Source organism: Numida meleagris, chromosome 2, assembly GCF_002078875.1.
Source record: "Numida meleagris isolate 19003 breed g44 Domestic line chromosome 2, NumMel1.0, whole genome shotgun sequence".
In the NCBI taxonomy this organism is placed as follows: domain Eukaryota; kingdom Metazoa; phylum Chordata; class Aves; order Galliformes; family Numididae; genus Numida; species Numida meleagris.
Window position 1 is genome coordinate 94338579 of NC_034410.1, and position 21917 is coordinate 94360495.

Here is a 21917-nt window from a genome sequence, read left to right on the forward strand (position 1 = left end):
TTTCACTTGCCTCCTTAATTGTCACACATTTTCCATAATTAACTGTGGCTGATTCAGCAGGGAGACTATGATAGTGTTGGAGGTGAAGTCTGGCTTTCTAAACTGTTGCAATACACAAGTAAAACTAAACAAAACTATGTTTCCTATACTGCTCCGCATCCACAGATCTAGCCTGCCTGAAACCAGTTAAGGTTTTTCCGCTACCTTTGGTGAAATCATTCCTCAGAAAGATCTACAGCTTTTGTGTAGTTTTTGTCAAAGGAGGTGACATGAGCAAGAAGTTAAGCTACAAATGAAATCTGTTATTGATGTCTTCATTTACCCTTATGTTAATGGGGGAAGTTCAGCCTCCTAGGTTTACAATCTGGTAAATTTCAGCAATGTTAAATTCAAGTATGTTACACAGGAGAAGAAATAAAACCAACAACCTAACAACACATATACTCAATGCTCTACAGCTGAGTCAAGGTTTTTGTAGAGGGGAGGGGTGGGAGGAGTATGCTGATGGGGTGACCTCTGTAAGCCACGCCCAGCACTGTCCCGTGTCACATCAGAGATATCACTGCTCCAACAGGGACCCACTGCTGCCAGAGCTGAGCTATTAGCAAAGCTGGGTATGCTTTGGGAGGACATATTTAAAAATGGGAAAATCTGCTGTGCAACATCAGCTGGGAGAGATAGGTGAAAGTTGTGAGAGGGCAGCTCTGCAGGCAGCAAGGAGGAGCTCCAGGCACTCAGCAGCAGCTCCCTGTAGCCCAGGAGAGGCCCATGGAGGAGCAGGCCGTCCCCCTGCAGCCTGTGGGCACTGCATGGAGCAGATCTCCGCCTTTAGTTTGCTTTTAGTTTCTCACATCTATAGTCTGTAAGAAGTTGGCAGTAAATTATATTAAACTCTCTTATGCTGAGTTTTTTTTTTTTCTTATGTTTTGTCCCTGGCAGTAATTGGTATGCCATTTTCCTGTCCTTATCTCAACCCCTGAACCTTTTTTCACTGTATTTTCTGCCCCTCTTCCTTTAAAAATGAGGTGTGAGAGAACACTGTAGTGGCGTTCAGCTTCCTGTCAGTGCAAAACAACCACAGAATTATGTGAATTTAAATCTTCATGAGAGATGCTATTTAAGAATACAAATGTTAACATATGTCACTAATATTTCATCTTTCAAAGTAATTTTATGACAGCTGGCAAAAGATGACTGAGGATTTGCAAGTACCAAATAACACAGAATTATTCTATTCTTCTCCTGAAAATAAATATATATAAGAGAATTAATATTTTATTACTTTAAAGGCAATTTTCTATTTCTTTAATGTCATTTACATGACTAAAGTATGTGTATAGACACAATTTTTCTCAATGAACAGTTAACCTTAAGTTCTAAATACTGTTATTGCAAAATATCATTTTTTTTTTTGCCACCAAAGTAAATACATCAATGGGACAGCTTTCAAATATGGATTATGAAGGAAAATGGAAAGTGGACTCCCAGATGTTTTTACATTCTCTTTATGTACTTGGGGTTTTGTACTGAAAAAAGAACAAAAACCAAAAAACCTCTCACCCTTTCATAATATTTAGATCATAGAGAAATTTCTTGCCATAAACTGCATTTTGACTGTAAGTCTGGTAGTACAAATTGATGCAGATAAAGTGTATCTGTTTACCAGCTAAATGGCTAACAGGGAGATATCACAGACCAATAGTTATTCTGAGAATACATTTGTTCCTCTAACTCTTTCAAACAACATCTGTTGTTGGAAGTAAGAATATGGCTGCCTGTTTTGGTTGCATGGCTGAGAACAAATCTGTTTAATTGCATGCAAGATGGAAGCTGTTCTGCACTGAAAGCTAATGTGATGCTCCATAATTTATCTGTATAGGAGGCTCTTCCATACAGTGCTGACATAATTAAGCAGCTGAAGATATTAAGTTACTTTGTCATGTGGAAACTTTAAGTTTCATCCCTTTTTCTTGTGGTTTATTTTGAACTGTTTCAGAAGCAAGAAAAGCTAAACTTAAAGGATCTTCAGTGATGTGACAACTACCTTTGAATGGTCACTGTAATCTAAGAAGACGTTAAAAAATTAAAACAAACCCACACAGCCAAAAATAACTGTGGTCTTCAATTCACCTAGTACCTAAAGTACAGCTCAAAAAATCTTTTGGTTGCTTTCAGTTGCAATAATGTTTGAGACACCTCTTTCTGCACTCCTCTACAAAAATACTGAATCTCTCTTTAGATTTTCTTCATAGAATCATAGAATCATAGAATGGCCTGGGTTGAAAAAGACCTCAAAGATCATCAAGTCTCAACCCCCCTGCTGAGTGCAGGGCCGCCAACCACTAGACCAGGCTGCCCAGAGCCACGTCCAGTCTGGCCTTGAACGCCTCCAGGGATGGGGCATCCACAACCTCCCTGGGCAACCTGTTCCAGAGCGTCACCACCCTCTGTGTGACAAACTTCCACCTAATATTTAACATAAACCTCCCCTGTCTCAGCTTAAAACCATTCCCCCTTGTCCTATCACTATCCACCCTCACAAACAATCGATCCCCCTCCTGTGTATACGCTCCATTCACTTCTGTGAAGTGAATTCCATTCACTCTTCATTCACTTCTGTGATTACGTAATATTCCCTAGTCAAAATGTCCTCTTCTTTCCCTTTCCCCAGTTTCCCAAAGTTACACTCCCCCACCTGCTTTTCTCCAAGTGATTCTTGGCTTATAGTTAGTCACATATCAGGCATTGCATCTGTCACGCCACAAGAAAAATACATGAGACCCTGGGGACAGCACAGTAGGTGAACCATTGGAAGTGTTAGCAGAATTCACCTAGATAAGGGATGAAAATGTTCTCATTTCCAGGTGATGGAAGGGTTTGGTTTTTTTTCTTTTTTTTTCTGCAGCATGTTAGCGAGGATGGCAAGTTCTGTTGCCAGTATCCTGAAGTTGGTATCTGCATAGAAAGTTTGGAAGATATTTTATCTGAAATGGTTAAAATGAAGTATCTTCCTCTTTCTTAAAGCTAGACATCTAACTGTTAATGAAAATTACAAGACACTGTAGCGTAATAAATAATACATGACAAGGTGTGTGTTACTGTGAGATAACATGCATCTCAGAGGCACAGTGACATATGCCTTGCAGTGTCTTAGTGCAATTATAAAATGGCTCGAAGTTAGAATTTTAAAAAGATGATTCCTGTGTTCATAGCTGTCCAGATGAGAAACATGACTAATTTGTTACCATAATAATTACAGACAGATTTAGAAGGGGAAATATAATATTGGTTTACTGTTCTGATAATTTTCTTAGTTTCCTGACACAAGCATTACATTTATTGTTCTATGGGACTGGACTCCTGCCAAGGTCTCTTATGACAGACTTAAATAGTACTATAGCTGGTATTGGCAACCTGTACTGAAATGTTTCTCGCTATAAAAATATTGAATTAACTGATTCAAATTTAATTCCATTGGGCAATCACAGTTTGATTGTCATGTATTGATAATCCTGGATTTAGCTTCAGATATTAACTCTTGCTTTCTTAAAGAGCAATGATATCACTCCTAAACTTCTGGATATTTATGTAAGTGAGAAAGGAGACTTCCTTAGAACCATTAAGTTACGTTCAGTATAGATAGTAGGAAGTGGTTAGGTTATACCTTTTCAGTAAGTAAGAAAGCAAAAATGGGTGAAGCACCATGATAGAATTATCCCTCCCTCCCTCTTTTTCCTCTTTGCCCCATGAGGAGAGGAGGACTGCTGGCATGATAAAGAACTAGGTACTGAAATTCTGTTCATAGTGTACTCTGGATATTTTGCTGCAGTGACAGCACCTCTGGCTTTCAAATGAGTACTCCAAAAACAGACACGATTGTTATATTTTAGGGTGCTAGGAACAATATTCTGCACTTTTTAATTATAATACCTGATATAGTTCTCTATCCATGTTACAGAATGTCCAATTATTCCATTTATTTTGATCATTTTTAAATCAAATCAAAACAAAAGATAGCAGCTAACACACAGTACATGTTTCTTACTTTTCAGAATCATAGATACCAGACTGAGAGGCAAATTACATGAAGGAAAGGAAATACATAACCTATTTCTTAAATTTACTCTTTCTTGCTAACACTTGTAATTAGTTCACCACAGTCAACATTTAAGTCTCAAATTTTCTGCTAATCTTTGTGATGCATTCTCTGACTCCCACACATTTGTCACTAAACATTTTTGAGAGTATTTCTTACAAGAGCTCTCCTTTTTTATGGTGTTGTTGGCTTCAGGTGAACACACAAACTCCCACAACCAATGACTGCTGCATGTAAAGCTCTACAAAAACTCAAAAAGTTACTGTACATAGCAATTGGGATTGTGAGAAAACTCATTGACATTTATAATACACCTAAAACACAGTTCCTATGGAGAGTGTGCGTGCATTTTAATAACGGAAAGCTGTTTATAATATCTTGATATCAAACTTTATATGAAATAAACACATTTTACGTCTTGTGTGAGACAATTCAACTCATTTAAATACTTCTATCATGTTATACCAATTTATTTCCATGTCTACTGTGATATAGCTGATTTAATTTTCTCAGATTTTACCCTTGTTGTTGGAGACATCATATTCTCTGATTTACATTCTATCTAAATTTGTGGTGTCACACACATTCTTGCATATTCTCACCCCTAACTCTTAATCCAGTTTATAACTACTGGGTAGAGCACAGAAATAAGGCTTCAATTGAAGTAGACTTAGTAATTTCGCCTATTATTATTTTTTTTTCTCACAGACTATGATGCCAATGATGGGTAAGAGATGTACCCTGATATTATTTGTGAATTATAGCAATATGGCTGTTATGTTTTGTGCTTGGTGAAGGGCTGTTGTAATGAATAGTATACTCAATCTTTACACCTTAGAGACCAGTTTATTCCAGGAAGCTGAGTTATCCTCTCACCTTTCCTCTGTATAAGCACACACTAAATATGACTCTCACAGGAAATTTTAGATTGAAAAAAGCATAGCTTGTAACCTGTGGACTACCTGGGTTGTATTACTTGGAAGGGAGAAAAAAAGCATTAGAAAGTTTTAGCAGTGGACAGTCATTTGATTAGGTAAGCTGAAATGTTAAACTACATCTTGGTGTTAAGGTTTCAAAATGATTTACCTGTTTTCTTTTTATTTAAAGTAATACTCTTGCCTCTGAAGTAGATTTTATTGACATGTTAGAGTAACACTAGAAATCTACCTCCATTCTTTGAATGTACATCTGTTTACACAGTTAATGTATCCTGATTATTTGTATGTGTTAAGTTATAGGTAGTTAAGAATCTCCTTTGTGCAGGACTGTATTGTGCACATCTATTGAAGTATAGTTAGTAGAAATATAACACTGTACAGTATTACCTCAGACCTGTTCCTATAAAGGAGAGTTGGCAATGTCAGCATTCCAGAGTCTCTCTTTCAATCAGTTCAAGATTTTCAATGGTAATGGATAAAATGAGGTAAACATCTCACATAACCTCTTACTATGCAGCATGAAATGAGTTAGTGATTTCACTCCTTGTCATGGTGATATATTTCCAGTCCTAAAGTACTGATAAGATCAAGCTCACATTGATGGAGATCATGAAACTGTGATGACAAATTAGGATAAGCACAGTAATAAATTATTACAATGATAAATTAGTAACAGGAAAATTGCAACAGGAAAAAAGAAATTCTAACATTGAGATTGAGAAGGTTCAGAGCATTAGTGTTAGCCTTGGACCTTTTCCTTCCAAGAAAGGAATGATAAGAATTACAGTCACCTAGAGATTGCAAACAAGAACTTCTCTTTAATGGTCACCAGACCATTGTGACCATGTTACAATTCTCAACGTACAGTTTGCATTTTGGTTCCCTAAGCCTAATGTGTCATCCACATTCCAAACTCTTATTTTACTCCTTTTTTATTTTATTATTGTTAAAAAATATAAGAAATTACAATGTGTAAATACAATGAGTAAAGGAATTGAATATCAAGGAACAGGTTCCTTGGCTGAGATGAAGGAGGTAAAGGTGTTCATGTTGCCTAATAAAAGTCTGCTAAACTACCAGGCTAACCTCCTAAAATTCTTTATTAGATCAACACTGGGAGAAGGTGATTCTCTCCATGGACCAATAACTGAGCTACATAACACTTTCTATCAGTTAAGGGATCCAAGGAAGACCTGTTTTAACATAGATGAAATGTAAACATTTATAAACAAAGCATCTAAGACTATATTATCTTGCCTTATACTGATCATATATTCAAAAGTACCCCAGAGTCTTGATTTGACTATTTTTCATGTTCTGAGTGCTTTTTTTTCTGAAAGCTTTGTCCTTTATTGGACCTACTGAATATAAGCTTTAGAAAATTAAAATAACAAAGCAAATAAATAAAATGGCCTTATTGTAAGATTACCATTGATTTTTTAAAAGGAATGTAATTTTATTCAGTATCTTAGCAGGTAATGAAGTACTGCAGATTTTTATTTTTTTTTTATCTAGAAGCTAATAGAAAAGAGAGATAACTCAAAATATTAGCATATATCACACAGAATATTTAATATACCCTCTCTGTCAAACATTCCAAATGTAAGAGAGATAAAAAATATTGGAACATACAGAAAAACGAACTTTGAGATAAGTAATTCAACTGAATGTAATAGAATTTTTTACTTCTGAAAGTATGAAAACCCTCTATATTTCTTTAATCAAAAGCAAAATCTGATTTAATAGGGTTTAAGATCTATGAAATTTCAGGCATATTTGCTATATGAAGTTGAAATTCTAGTTTGTTCTGTATTTACAAGTTGTATACTAGGGCTGTGTCTATGTGCATACTCCAAGCCCTTAGTCACGAACTGCCTGGACAATGAAAGAACTCCCCAAGTACTGTCTGTATGGACAATAGAATGAGACAGCTGAAGACAGTGATGTTTCTGGACTCCTATCCTTCTTTACAAGCAACTTATTTTTATTGTTTCTAGAGAGCTCCAGGAGCTAAATTAGGTCAGTTCCAGAGATTTCTCCAGGTAGTTCTTGCTATGCGTAGGCTAACTTAAAAGACATCACTTTGCGTTTATGTGCACTGTTGGTGTCATTCTGGGTAGAGAGTAAGGATACCCCAGGAACATGTAATTTAGACAGTTAGGAGGTGTTCTGAACATAGTCTAAAATAATCTGTACCAAATCCTAAAATACATACTCGTGAAGAACACTTGCAATGCGGATGTCTGTCACCATCCACATGGTGACTGTTTAGAACTTGTATATTTTTTTAAACAGATGTTAATTCTGCACAGTGCTTCTGCAACGTAGGTGAACCTTAGAATTTCAGTGGGAAATATTAAAGGAAGTTTCATGCTCACAGAAAAAAAGCAACAAACCAAGCCAAAACAAAAAACCCACATCGATCAAGAATTATACCAGTAACTGAAGAACCGTTTTGGCGTGTGCATGTTGCTGGTTTGGTTGGTTGGCTGGTTGGTTGTTTTTTTTGTTTGGCTTGGTTTTTTTTTTACAATTCTCGTTCTTTTCAACTACTCCAAAAGAAAACGCCAACCAGGCTTTCCCTGAATTTACTTCCTTGCATTCCTAAAGACCAAGAACTTCTAACTACAAGAACTATATTATCACAGGCATAATTAGAATTATGCCTATGATATTAAAGTGCCAGTGGTGATCATATTAAAATGTCCATGGTAAAGAGCAAGTTAAATGCAGGTGATAGTCTTTGTATTAAACATTAATAAACATACAAAGTTGTAATAATGAAAAATGAGATAATAAGAAATAGTTATTGTTTTCATGTTGGGTATTGTAACAGTTGATATGATCTTAGAATGTACTGTATTTTATTCGCAGAAGAATGCTTGAACTTCTGGAAAGTTTAAGTCAGGTCATATAAAACTCCCAGTTTGCTCTCACATCCAAGGTATTCATCAAGCATTTTGAAAGATATTAAAAACAACAATCTAGGGGAATGCTCATCTGATGAATATCACCTACAGCAATACGTGCTCAGAGGGAACAAGAAACCTTACAAGCAAATTACTGAAATTAGGGAAGTATTTGTGATTCACCCTAATTTGGAGGTTTCTTTTTCTCTATTCCAGATCCCAGCAAAATCCTTCATTGACTGCATAATATGTAGCATCATAAATGCACTCAGTAAATATTCACATACTATACTTTTTTTTTTAACCTAACTCTGAAACAGCAGCTCATTTAACTTGTAATTTATATAAACTAAGATCTCAAAAGAAGGATATGACTGAGAAACAATGCAGGCATTGACCATGAAATCCTTAGTCTGTGTGTTTACACATAAATCTGAAAACATAGTATATGACATAAATGATCACCCTTTTAATGAATAAAACTTACAAGCTTGCAGAAACAGTTTAACAACTTAATCAACGTATTGATAGTAAAATATAAACATACAAACCAGTTTCCAAATCTTAATATAAGTGCTTTATATCAACTTAACACTGTTCCAGACACAAACAAACATTCTAGAATCAATATACTGTATTTTTGGTATTGCTCATTTAAAAACAACAACAACAACAACAACAACAACAACCCTTGGTGACACTGTAATTGATGTAGGGAAATTCATCCAGTATTTACATACAACATAATAAAACATTACAATGTTTGATAAGATAGTAGGTCAGAATAAATATGTCTTATTTAGAAATATGATTATACCGCATTGAACAAGCCTGACAGACTTTCTATGAATCAGGAAAGTATTTCCATTATTTTTAGATTGCTAATCCACAGTAGTGGATTTTTGTATTATTCAGAGTCCAGTAATAATCATAGTATATAAATACTATAAATGAATAAATAATAAATGGATATTTTGGTGGTAGTAATCAACATGTTTCAGTGTAAAATTCATACTTCATTAGGTCAAATACATTGCCAAAGCCTAACGAGAAACTGTGTTTAAGTGCAAAAAAACGCCAGAATTTATGAGTGACCCCAATGAGAAGCTCAAGTGCCAATACAGCTATAATATAGAAGTAATACTGTAGGTCCTGCTCCAGACTATTACTTGGTAATTTTCTTGAATATTTTCTGTGACTCCTCTTTGTTTGCACCTCTACAACTCTATCAGGTAACAGAAAAGCTCCAGACCAAATAGCTGGTTTTCTGCCTGACCATGTAGATAACCTTTGTTTCTAATGATGTCTTTTCTTGTTTCAGTTAGATTATGACAAACAGGAATGTATGTCATCCTAATACTTACTCAGAACGGACAACCAGTCTCTATCAGCTCAAAGTGCTTAATGTCTATGAAGAGAGTATATGTGGCTGATAGTTAAAAAAAAGATGTAGTTACTGTGAAGGGATGTTTGATGAAGTGAGATTTCAAAAAGAAGTTATTCTACTATTTCCTATGAATACTCCCTAGTAATTCCAATGCATAGCAAAGGAATACTAAAATATCAAGTTTATCCCATCATAAATAAGATAAAGTGAAAGTTAATGTAATACCTTTTTTTTCCCTTAATCTTTGACCGCTGAATTTGGGCATATATTGATCTTGTCAAATAAGTACAGGAAGAATCTGTAAATTAGAAAGCTTGAAATACATCAGCTCTGCTGTTTCAGGAGACAATTTGTTAATATAACTGTCAATTTGTTAATTTAACTCATCACTGAGCTGGCATTACAATATAGCTGAAGAATTGATAGCTTCATAGAATTTCATCTTGGAAAGAGCTTTTAAAAATGTGAAAATGTAAGCCATATGATTTAATTAGTTACAAGTTTGAGCCCTTTATTTAGCAGGACAATCATATTAACTGAATTTATACATTATTCAATTGATTTTCAGAAAACATTCAATTTCCAAAACATTGTCTTTGTAAAATTAATCCAAAACTACAGTAAATCATAGAATCATAGAATCACCAAGGTTGGAAAATATCTACAAGATCATCCAGTGATCATCGTTCACCTACTACCAATATTCCCCCACTAAACCATGTCCCTCAGTACAACATCTAAACATTTCTAGAACACCTCCAGGGATGGTAACTCCACCACCTCTCTGGGCAGCCTGTTCCAGTGCCTGACCGCTCTTTTGGAGAAGAAATTTTTCCTAACATCCAACTTGAATCTCCCCTGGTGAAACTTGAGGCCATTCCCTGTACTTCTGTCACTAGTTATGCAAAAGAAGAGGCCAACCCCTAGCTCACCACAACCTGCTTTCAGGTAGTTGTATAGAGTGATAAGGTCTCCCTGAGCCTCCTCTTCTCCAGACTAAACAACGCCAGTTCCATCAGCTGCTCTTCATAAGAACTGCTTACAGAAGGCTAGAGCTAGCCATACAAGTTATGTATGACTCAAAGTCATATGTTAATTACAGACAGATTAGTTTATATTTTGTGATCAAGGTAGACTCACATATTTTTTTATGTATATGATTCTAGCCAAAGTTAATAATTAAGGCTAATTAAAACTAAATATTCTTTGAAGCTGGAATGTAAAGGAAGAAAGCAATGTTTTACAAGCCAAATCTTACTGTTGGTGAACCCATGCATCTAATAGAGCTAATTATTTTTATTAGTCCAATTAATGTATTAATAGTATAAAAGTCTGCATTATCTAATTAATATGGAAAAGTCTTATAATTAACACAGTTGCATTCCTACGCAGAAAATTCCTAGCCCCTCCCACTTTTCTGCCTGGTGTTTACCCACATTTTCACTATCCCCGGTGCAAGGCTGACAGTTCAGTCTTCCTCAGAAAGAAAGGAAGGAGAGTTCCAACTAACATCTTTGCTAAGAGGAACATGATACTCTGTTAATACCATCTTTCTCAGCACCGAGTCTGCGTGGAGCTATTTTTACTCTTTTTTCTTAATACAGTCTGCTTTCTTCTCAGTGGTTCCCAGATAGACTTTTTTAATTACGCGGCTGCCTCTTCAGGTCCCGTATCTCCTAAAGAGTACTTCTGTCATACAGTAACTACCTAGACAACCAAGCCATTACCATTTAAGTTATTTAGAGATGTTAAATCAAACAGGTGAAAAGTAATCCTCTCAGTGACTGGACAATTCTCAAAACAAGTGAAAATCAGCTTAGACAAAGCAAGTTCAGAAATCTCCTGAAATCTTATGATGCCAGGTTAATAGGCCTGTATCTTTCTGCTAATAATAAAAAAGTCATATTTAATTGGCTGCAGGAATATGCTTCCATGATGATGGCATCAGCTTAAGAGACTTACATTCGATTAATTACTGCCAGATGCTCCCAAACTCTCTGTGCCTCAGTGTTCTATCTTCTAAATGGGAATGTTGGTACTGCTTTACTGCAAAAAGATATTAAAGATTAAAATAACATCATCTATGATAGGAAGAGACCTATGAGTGTATATCATAAATATCTGACTCAAGAAAGCCAATTAACTAAAAGCAATACACACGAACAGAGTTATGGCCCTTTCAAGAGCATATCTTGGGAAGGATGACAACCTCCTTCAGGGTGACCTCATCCTGCAGTGGTAATAGGAGAGGTACAGAGAAGGGCAACTCAACAAGGATGGAGCAGCTGCTGTATGAAGGGAGGCTGCAGTTCAAAGAGGAGAGGACTGAGGGGGCATGGTCTTCTGAAGTGCTCAAAACCATTATTAGAGTAAATAAGATGCAGGACTGTTGGTATACAAATCCTAGAGCACAAAAACTAGGAGACACTTTATAAGGCTAATCAGAGAGTATTATAAAATTGATAAAAGAAATTAGTTCTTTATGTAATGGGTAATGATTTTCTGGAGCTTGCTTCTGTAGGAGGCTGTAGAGGTACACAGTATCTTCAGGTTCAAAAAGAGAAATTTGCAGACAAATTGTAAACAAATACTGGAATACTATCCACAAAACATTTCTGGATGCTAAGGGGCCACAGAAAAAGAGCAGTCTTGCACAACCTCTCTAAATTGTGTTTTCTATTGCAAGTGTCCAAGGCAGAATTCACGGCTAGGCAGAGCAATGTTTATGCCTTATATTCTTAGGTACTGTATTGGTAATCAGGACTGAGTCTGTCTACTCATCTCAGGTATCATAGCAAACCTCCTTCTGAAACCCAACCACCTTATTTTGAGTTCTGCTACTACAAAGGCTATGACTCAGTCAACTGCAGGCAGGCTCCCAAGTCTACCATAGCCCCATCAAACCATTCATTGCCTTTTATATTCAATCTATAGTTCTGCATGTGTGACAACAACTGCTGAATGTGATTTAGATCCATTCAACTGTAGTGAAGCAAGCACTCAGGGCTTCCTGTTACATTCTAATCTCGAACATTAAAAGACAGGATGAAAACAACTGCTACAGGCTCCCTCGTGGCAATAAGCTCAATGTTTTGCATTTTCCCTAGAACACTCAATTCTTTTTAAAAAAGAAATCTGAAATTTTAAAGGAAATGTGTCCGTATGATTCAATAAAAAATGTTTAAATTCTTTTTTATGACAGTTTAATGTCAGAGAATTTACTGCAGTTTGTAAGAGGAAAGAATTCATGTAAAGCAGAAGCTTTAAATCATACTGTCCAGACAGTTAATCTTACTAAAATTGTATCTTTATACTCCTTGTATACACATCCTTTTAAAAGCCACCACTTAAGATGATTTTCAGCCAACCTTAGCTTCCGAAGCCACATGAGCGCTGGAGGATTACATGAGTATTTGAAATTTAATTTTCCTGATGTATCAGTTTGTCATAACACCATCACCTTGCAAAGATAAGAAAAGCACTCAAATGTACAACACACTAACTTAGTATGCCTAATGATCATAAGCTATCTCAAAACTTATCTGTGGAAAATCTCTCTTCACAAATCACTGTTACTGCATCTCTTCAGGCAAACAGTAGATCTAGCTGTAGATAATATTCAGTAAAGGTTTTATTCCACAAAACTTCTTTACAAAGAGTCTCTCTGTTAGCTTAATCTATTCCATTGTAAAACCTTTCCACCATGGACCAACACAATAGAAAATGAGGCTAAGTAAAAATGCAGAAATCATAATCTTTCAGAAGACCAATGTTGCATATATGATGTAGAGATAGTACTTACACTGCATGCTAATCAGATTTACACTATATAATTAATAGTTAATTCTCTCTTTCTTCCCCTCTTTTTTTTTTTCTTAATTAATGTATTAGACACCTTCTATGTGAAAAGAACTGAAATCTGGTCTGTATCTGTTGTATAACATGGTGTAGCTCTTTGTGATTTTTCACAACATCACACATATATTTTTCCCTGCACAGATAAGGTCACAGCAAAGCATGTAATTCCATACTTTTAGAATATCTCAAAACTAACAGTATTTGGAGAAAAGCTGCATCTTATTGCCAAGCTACATACTAGATTACGTTTTGTTATACAGTCGTATAGGACATATTTTGTTTTATATCTGCTTTCTACAGATAATGATAGAATTTTTTCTTATTATTCACAAAGTCCTTTAGTGAAAAGTAGTATCAGCTGAGTGTCCACCTGTACTTCTATGCATTTGAAAAACATGCACGTATGAATTATGGGCCTGTTTATGCAACTGTTTTACAGTCACACTTAAAATGCTTGCAAAGTAGCACCAGAGTTTGTTCCCAAAAACTGTTTCATGTTTTATGCACTAAATAACCTCCCCAGTCTGTTTTGTGCTACAAGAATTGATACTCCAGAAAAGTATGATATTTGGCTTCCATCAACCCCTTTCTATTACTGAGCACTTCTGTGAGCTAGGAAAAATTAGTTATTAGATTCCTTTTCATCACATCTACTTATATATTCAAAAGAATGGAGCATTTTAGAAGACAGTAAATTGTAATTTACCTTGTCTGACATCCCATCGCCTCAACGCAGTTCATTTTCGTAAGGAACAAACTGGCCTTCTGGACAATTGGAGCCAATTCTTCTGGTGACACAATTTAAACCAATCTGAGCTGTCTTATTTTACACTAACTTGGAATATAGCTCATAAATTTTGTGTTTGATCAATGATAAAATGTATGTTGGAAGCTTTAATTTTTACTTACATGTTCACGTGCTTCTCATTTTTATAACAGAAACTCATGTACATTGTTACATCTTGTAGAGTAAAAAATACACTTATCAAATTTTCTGATCACAAAAATGTTTTAGTAAAGCTAGAAAATTACTATATGTTGTTCCTGCACATTTTGTACAAGTAACAAAACACAGCAGTTTGGAGATTCTCAGATTTTAAATGATTACCTTGCAAAATCTGTGAAGGCTCTGTTTTTAAGGTTTCTGATAATCCTCTCTGCAAATCTGAACAATATCAAGGGAGATTGTTCCATTATTTTAAAGACTGTTTTCTTCTTTCATTATAAAGTTTTAAATGTCTGTATGTTTCCTTGGTTGCCAACTTTAACTTTTCTCTTGGAATTGCTGTAAGACGTAACTGTAGTGATGTGAGAAATAACAAATTCCCATCCCTTTCAAGGTTAAAAAGAGCATTAATTATTTTGCATAATGGCCCAGTGAGGCAATTCATATATATATATATATATCACAAAACTACAAATCCCTATTCCCTGAATACTTGCACACACCAATACTTTGAGTGGATTATTTATCTCAAGCCCAAAGCAGATTTTCATCATTATCTGATATACCCAGTGGTAGCTGAAAAAAATATGAGAACAGTCTCTGAGACCAGAAGAAAGCATTTAGTTGATATACATTCCTGGCCATTTTCTTATATTCGTAAATTTACAGTCACACAGATATATTCAGTAAAGCACATTCAATTCCTGCAGCCTGAAAAGTGACTGGAAAGCACAACGATGGTCTTCAATCCAAAAACAGAGCTCCACTGCATTACGTACTGTACTGAATGAATGCTCAGCATAGTGCAGATTTAAGTGTAGTGCAGAGTGATTTAAACTTCAATATTCCTCTCCACCCTGCAGTTCAGAAAACTTCTTTTCCCCTAAATTTTCTTGCAAGACAATGTAAATGGTACATATTTTTTGTGGAAATGAGAGGCTAGTTGCTGACACTTTGAATATAGAAATTAATTAGCATTTCCGTAGCCATGTAAATAGCAGTCCCTGAAGGCACACAATGGAGATAATGAACATCAAGATTAACAATACACATTACAGACACCAGACTATTATTACACTTTAATGACATGCAAACGAACAGTCTTCAAGTAGTCAAAAGATGCTGTGCAATAACAGACTTCTCCAGGCTATAAACTGGATTAGGGAAATTCAGTGCTGGTTCACATAGATATGCAACACAGATTGACCTAGCAGACTATCGTGCAGGGGAACCTTTTGGAAAGTGAGACAGTGGAAGATACATAACTATAAATATTTTTCACTCATGTCCAGACTTTCACTAGTCATTTGGTTGTTTTTTTTTGTTTTTTTTTGTGACCACTTAACACATTAATTGCAAACAGTAGTAATCAGTTTGCTGATTTATGCAAAGTAATGTTGTGATATATCCAAAATAATATCACAAATTCCAGATATTATATTTGTCTTTTCTCATCTCCATGACCTCACTGGTACTGATTCTGTTTCACAGCTAATCAAAACACTTGCTACAAGTAGGATTTTTTAAATTAACCTACTTTAGTTTATTCACAGCCTGATTAGACAGATAATTAAAAGTTACAGATGCATAGCAGTACTAAATTACTGTAGCTTGAATGCATTTGTGGGAAAGATTATTAGCCTTTCAGATGCTGGCAAGGACCCGAGTGGCTTTGATGATGAAGATCCACCAAGGCTTAATATTTTGCTGTCTTCAACACATTTTTTCTCTTTTTTTAAGTCTTTTAATTAATTTGAGCAACAGTAGGAAACCTGGTGTACTTGTCAAGCCAGTATGAGGTTACCAAGCTTTGAGTTTCAGTTACTTCTCACCAAGCTGAACCAAGGAAAAAATGTGTATATCTATATTCACAATATAGCCTCTGCAGCTGAATTATTCTGTTTAACTCTACAGGAAACTGACTTGTCTTCAAATATTTCCTACACTCTGCAGACACTTGTTAAGAAATACTGACAGAAAATAGCCTTTATTGCTGCAGTTCAAAGACAAGATTCAAAGCAGAGATAAAGTAGGTGACTCCCAATTTTCAGTTTCTGTGATGTTAGCCTACGGAAAAAGCCTGTAATTGGGATCCACAGGATTCTGCTTTCAGTGAAGCAGCAACAGTGAACCTTTGGCATATGCACAGATTTCAGCTGACACAAAAGGTAATGTGCTTACAACAGTTTTAAAAATTCATTTAGTAGCAATTACAAAGCAAAGATTTTTTCCTGACTACTATTTCTGAAACTACAGACTAACTTGGTTAGATATTCTTTTCATTTCTGAAAGCCCCCAAACCTCCAATCGCCTTATTTAGTTGAGAAGCTGATTCCTATTCTATCTGCTTTTCAGAAGCTGACTCCTATTCTATCTGCTTTTCAAACTTGACAAGAATAAGAAATACAAAAAAATTAAGTGGTAGACAGAGAAACTCAGTTGCTTGACTTTAGTTTCCTTTGGTCTAAACTACAAAATGGCATTAAAAAAAAAAAAACAACGATAAAAAAGAAACTCATTTTGCAATTTTCCAAAATATGAGTCAGAAAACAAGAAATTTCTTATGGAAGAAAAATACAAGGAAACAAGAAATCTCCTACATGTTATGGAAGGTTTCCCTTTTAAGATGCAAACTTTGTTCTACAGGAGGATATGACAGGCAAACTCTCGACAAAAATTAATCCACAGTATATTAATTACAAAGCGCCTCGTGTGATCCACAGGATATGATTTTGTCATCACTAGCCAAATGCCAAATGCCATGGGCTCTGTGTTGATTTAGTAGTGCAGATCTCTGGACTTCCTTGGCCTTGCCCAAGACTGATCCAGTTTCAGTTTGTTTTGCAAGTGCTAACAGCTGCTGAGAGGAGCATTCTCCTGTTTCAGCTTGGATTGTGATTCCCAATTCTGGCCAAGGTGAGCAGTCAGAGTGTGTCAAACAGCTGCTCCATTGTCTGAGAAGGAAGCTGAATGGGAAAGAAAAAGAAAAAGAAAGAAAAAGAAAAAGAAAAGAAAAAGAAAAAAAAGAAAAAAAAAGAAAAAGAAAAAGAAAAAGAAAAAGAAAAAGAAAAAGAAAAAAAAGAAAAAGAAAACGAAAACGAAAACGAAAAAGAAAAAGAAAAAGAAAAAGAAAAAGAAAAAGAAAAAGAAAAAGAAAAAGAAAAAGAAAAAGAAAAAGTTACCCCAAGCCAGAGCCAAGACAGAGAGGAAGAAATCCTTGCATCATACCTCTCACAGGGAGATACCTAGGATGCTGATAACCTGGTGCAATCCTGCCTCTTGTTCTTGTAGAACAGTGAGACTGTCAGCTTAAGGATGCAAAAGGATTAACTGGAAATCTGATCACCCCACCAGAAAAAAGGAGTCTGTGTGGAGTTTTTTTTTTACCTTTTAAATCATGTTAATATTGAGGCTTTCCTGAGGTCCTTAGATATTTAGACTAATGGTGAAATCTTAGTTCCATATATATATGAAGAGATCCTTTCTGCCCATAGCAGCATTGAGTAATAAATTGTTTCTCACTCATGCTGAGACTACCATCACTGGAAGTAAAGAAAATATCTTACAGAGTAAATTCAATTTTCCATTGTTAAAATGGCACAGGATCCAGACATAAAGATTCTTTGTGGATTCTGGATTTTAATGGCCAAGATACTTAAAAACTACTCATATTTCTAATTCTTTGTTCATTTTAATCTATGTTATAGGATGACCTCTCAAACTGTGGAATATTTTTTGCTGAACTGCAAGGACACAAGAAGGCCATAAAAACTTTACTTTTCTTGCTTACACTCCCTTTTTATCACACATCTAGCAATTGTTTATAACATACTCTGTTTCTACTAGGTTTCACATATATCAATTGTGATGTGAAGGAACCTGCTTAATATCCAAGCAATCTTGCATTAGACAGGAAAATTTTAAAAGTCAAGGTATCATCAGTTATTTTTTGTGAAGCCTAGAGTGGTACTGGCCTTTATCAGCATTACACTTTTAACCCTTCATTCCTGTTTTACCAAAGAATTTTGCAACTCCACAAAACATTGTCCCTTAACACAAAATAAAGAGGTCAGCTTAACTTCACTGGATGAACCTAAAAGAAAATTATGTCATGTGCCTGTGGCATTTTTGTTCACTCACATGAGGAATGTTACCTTACAAATAGTGTACTTTAAATTACATTTTACCTGCTGTGATGACCTGTGTACTTCTGCAGTGAAATGTGTTTTCATTTGGAAGTTGTCAGTTCCTCAAAGGTTAAATTATTAGTCATTGTTCTAAAAGAAATCAATATATAATATTTTGTTACAAGACACTAGGAGAAAAAAACAAGTATTATTGGCAAGCATGTCTTTATGAAGATGTCAGAGATAGGACAATTCCAGATTGTTTTATTTATGATATTATTTATTGCTATGCAGAATATAAAAATGTTCTCTGAAACTAGAATATTTATCTGTGTTGGTGTCATAATACTTCAAAGGTAACACATAAAGTAAATGAATTCTTAATTTCCTCTTTAAAATTCCCCTGCATACATTTTGTATAGCTAAGTGTGAATGTTAATTTCAAGACCCTTCTCGTAAGATTTTTACCAAAAGACTGTTTCTTCTAAGCATGATTACAATCTTTTCGGGAAATATACACTAAGGAATTTGAATCCTAGATCTAATGTTACAAATGTGAGCCTTGATTCTGTAATTTTAATCAAATGATCAGAGTAGTAATATTTATTTCTAGAGTAACGTTCGTGCGCTGATTCACAAAACCAATGTTTAAGTATGAGAAAGGCAACAACTTAATTGGTACAAGTACAATTATTACAATATCTTTCCTAGCTCCTTTCTATAATTCAGCACACTGATATATAAAAGTTATCACAGAGAAAAAAAAATAGACTTAAATGGAATATAAATTAAACTGTGGCCTTGTTGCCTAGAAATGGAGTCAGTATTACTTATTCACAGTTTCAGAATGCCCAAAAGATACAACTGTGCTGTGAAAATGAAAATCTGAAGTATGTTTGTTTTAAAAGGAGGATGCAAATAAAGCCTTATAATACATATTATAACAAATCAAGGCTAGGAATGTTTAAGGTAATATACTGTCTCCAGGGGATTAGCAAATTATTCATACTTTATACTTGTTGTTCATCCCACCATCTGCTATTGAAGTATTTCTTATTAAGCATGGCCATCAGTGGTTTAAGAGTCAGCATCTTTTAAATGTTTCTGTGAAAGGGAAAAAAAAGTCACATAACTGGGATTAAATTATAAAACCAATTTCCAGTTCTGTATTTTTTCAGCTAATAGATCTGTCATCAATTAAATAACAGCATATGTTAGATGAGTTCTATGGTCAAATACATTCCTCTGATCTGAATCCATCCATCTACATTGCTAAAAGGCCATGAAATAGCTTCTTTGATATTTTATTATCACTGAGCTGTAAAATTTAACAGCAGAGCCAACAGTAGCTGAAATTTCCAACTTCAGGGAAAAGGACAACACAGAAGATTTAAAGCCTAAGTGACAAGATATTCAAAAGTAGAAAATGGATGTTCAGAAAGAAACTTTGTCAGTAAAAACCATTAGTGAAACATGCCAAAATCAAAAGGCTTTCCTTTCAACAAAATATTCTTTTGACAGTTTTCAAATTCCAAATGCTCATTTCTTCACCAGAAAGAGACTATGCTTAATGCAAATGTGTGTTGTGTTCTCTTCTTTAACTTAGCAAAACAGTTAAGGAGAACATTGCAATTCAGATTCATTCACTGCATCATCTATCACTTGCATAGACTAAGTGCTGAGGATGTCAGGATTATCACAAGCAAATGTTGTTTTCATTCATGGAAAATGAGTATTTAGAAAAGCTATAAAAAAACTAACTTCTAAAACTAGTACGTAATAATAAACATGCAGCAACATGATATTTGACTAGGTTGTTTTGTTGCTTACAGGAAAGAATCACACAATCACAGAAGCAGTTGGAAGGGACTTCTGGAGATCAAGTCCAGCTCCCTGCTGAGGCAGGTTCCCTACAGTATGTTGCACAGAAAAGTGTCCAGGTGGGTCTTAAACACCTCCAGAGAAGGAGACTCCACAACTTCTCTGGACATCCTCTTCCAGAGTTCAGTTACTCCCAAGATAAAGGTGTTTTCATAATGTTCAGATAGAACTTCCTATTCTCCACTTCATGCCCATTGCCCCTTCTTCTGAAACTAGACACCCCTGAAAATAGCCTGGTTACATCCATTTGACTCCCACGGTTTAGATATTTATAAACAGTGCTAAGATCCTCTCTTAGTCTCCTCTTCTCGAGGCTGAACTACACCCTCAGCAAGTTTGCTGTTATGAAAAGATTTTTTACTAAGAGAGTGGTGCGACATTGGAACAGGTTGCCAAAGAGGCTGTGGATGCCCTATACCTTGGGTGGAAGTGTTCAAGGCCTGATTGGATAGGATCCTGGGCAGCCTGATCTAGTGAGTGGCAACCCTGCCCATGGCAGGGGGATTGGAACTAAATAATGTTTAAGGTCTCCTTCAATCTATGCCATTTTATGATTCGGTGAACTCTCCCAGGTCTTTCAGCATTTCCTTGTACAGGAGATGCTTCAGGCCACTCACGATTTCTGTGGCTCTCTGCTGGACTCTCTCTAGAAGTTCCCTGTCTTACTTTAACTGGGGAGCCCAGAACTGGACACTGGATTCCAGATGTGGTCTCACCAAGGGGTGAGAGGGGGAGGATCACCTCCTTCTATCTGCTGGCCAAGTTCTTTTTAATGTATGCCAAGGATATCACTGGCCTTCTTGGCCACAAGGGCACACTGCTGGCTCATAGCCCATCCACTGTCCATCGGGACACACAGGTCCTTCTCTGCAGCGCTCCTCTCAAGTAGGCCAGCCCTTAAACTCTAATGATGCATTCTGTTATTCTTCCCCAGGTGGAAGAATATACTTGCTCTTGTAGAACCTCATCATGTTCCTCTCTGTCCAACTCTCCAGGCTGTCCAAGTCTTGTTGAATGGCAGCACAGCCTTCTAGTGTGTCAGCCACTCCTCCCAGGTTTGAATCAACAGTAAATTTGCTGAGAGCATAGTTTATTCTTTCATCCAAGACTGGACCTTTTATCCATCCCTGGGGAATACTGCTAATAACAGTCCTTCAACTAGACTCTGTGCCAATGGTCACAATGCTCTGAGTTTTGCCAGTCAGCCAATTGTTTAGCCTCCTCACAATCCATCTGCTCATGTAACACACACTTCCTAAGCTTACCTTCAAGGATGTTGTGGGAGACAGTATCAAACACCTTGCTGAAATCAAGGTACACAACATCCACTGCTGTTGTCTCATCTACCCAGCCAGTTATGACATCATATAGGGCTACCAGATTGGTCAAGCATGATTTCCCCTTGGTGCATCTATGATGACTACTACTCCTGATTACCTTCTTTTCTTCCACTTTCCTGGAGATTACATCCAGAATAAATTGTTCCATGACCTTCTCAAGGACAAGAGGTGAGACTGACTGGCCTGTAGTTTCCTGGGTCTTTCTTATTCCCCTTGTTGAAGAAGATGCGGATAAGAGAAATGGGGATCTATCAAGTCCTGTAAGTCCTATTCACTGTTTGCCTCTTGGTCTCTTATAGATTCAGATCTAGATTTTTTTTTTCATTAAGGATCATCTGGAAGTAAAAGGATGACATCCTTTCTTTTTATTTCAAAGATCAAAGAAATCTTCATAACTCTTCCAGTGCTTATTTAAGGTGAGGGATACCATGTAAT

The 21917-nt window shown here is 35.9% G+C and overlaps 1 long non-coding RNA gene across 1 annotated transcript; it reads right to left on the bottom strand.

Annotated features, from left to right (window-relative positions):
* LOC110393091 lies at positions 16823–21448 on the bottom strand. The gene is made up of 4 exons (XR_002434786.1): positions 21408–21448; positions 19271–19365; positions 18322–18411; positions 16823–17100 (listed from the first exon to the last, which is right to left on the bottom strand). It is a non-coding gene; the product is annotated as an uncharacterized LOC110393091 (long non-coding RNA).